Here is a 985-nt window from a genome sequence, read left to right as displayed (position 1 = left end):
GTGTGCGCCCACACTGACCAACGTTAACATTCTGTAAACACCGGCACTGAGCAGCTACTGTGTGCTCCAGCTGCTATAAGCTCCGTATCCATTCAGATAAAAAAGGCAAAACATATCCAGGCAGACAGAAGATGTTCTGAGATCGCTCTGAAAGTGACCCCAACGATATCGTTCATAGGTGTTATTGTTCATTTGTGATAAAATATATGTGCTTTACTCTGTTTGGGCTACATGCTTGTCGTTACTTTAATTTCTCTGTAAACAAATACAACTCTGAAAAGAAGGACACATGCAGGAAAACGGCGACCGGAACATGTACTGTGATCTCAGTGATGGATAATCTGAAGACTGTAACTGAGAGGCCAGCGATGGGGAATGTATCTGTAGCTCTGTGAAGCTTTTAGCTCAGTCGTTGAGGCTGGCTACATTAGCTACTAGCTAAGCCTAGCTGAAATTTAATTTCCCCTGTAAATATCAATTTCATTTGTAAAGTCTGTCCATCAATTTAAACCTCTAAATGCACTTAAAGTTTTATATCTCACCCTCCATGTGGGAGAAACGGCTATTTTGAAGAAAGAAATACGACTTCCAGTAGCGTTGCAATGCATCGTGATTGGACACAGTCATTACAACCTTACTACTACTTACCTTTTGGTTTTATCATCATTTAGCTCCTCCTCCTTCTGCAGGTAGAGTATCTCTTTGTTTTGGAGTCTTGCACCTGTTTCTTTCTGTGGTCAGAATATGTGTATGTTACCTGCAGAGTGGAGGATTTGTGTGTGTGATGTGTGTCTTCCTCTCCACCTCTCTCCTGCAGGTGATTATTAGAAGACTGGCTGATACCTGTGGGCTTCCTGCTTCTGCCACCTGTGAGTACCTGAGGAGTGGCTGATTGGCTCGCGCTCTGGCCGGTTGTCCAATCAGGGTAGAGGATACTCCTTTATAAGCCCTCCTGCTCCTTCGTTTGCTCTCTGCCTCTTGCTTG

At 43.9% G+C, this 985-nt stretch overlaps 1 protein-coding gene across 5 annotated transcripts in view; it reads right to left on the bottom strand.

The window, feature by feature from the left end:
• LOC103373482 (hemicentin-2-like) overlaps positions 1-985 on the bottom strand; it is a 25,975-nt gene that overhangs the window by 1,607 nt on the left and 23,383 nt on the right. The gene's annotated exons all lie outside the window — the stretch shown is intronic.

The sequence above is a fragment of the Stegastes partitus genome, unplaced genomic scaffold, assembly GCF_000690725.1.
Source record: "Stegastes partitus isolate 25-593 unplaced genomic scaffold, Stegastes_partitus-1.0.2 Scaffold1992, whole genome shotgun sequence".
NCBI lineage: Eukaryota > Metazoa > Chordata > Actinopteri > Pomacentridae > Stegastes > Stegastes partitus.
Note: the sequence above shows the minus strand (reverse complement) of the source record. Positions and strands in the feature narration are given on the sequence as shown.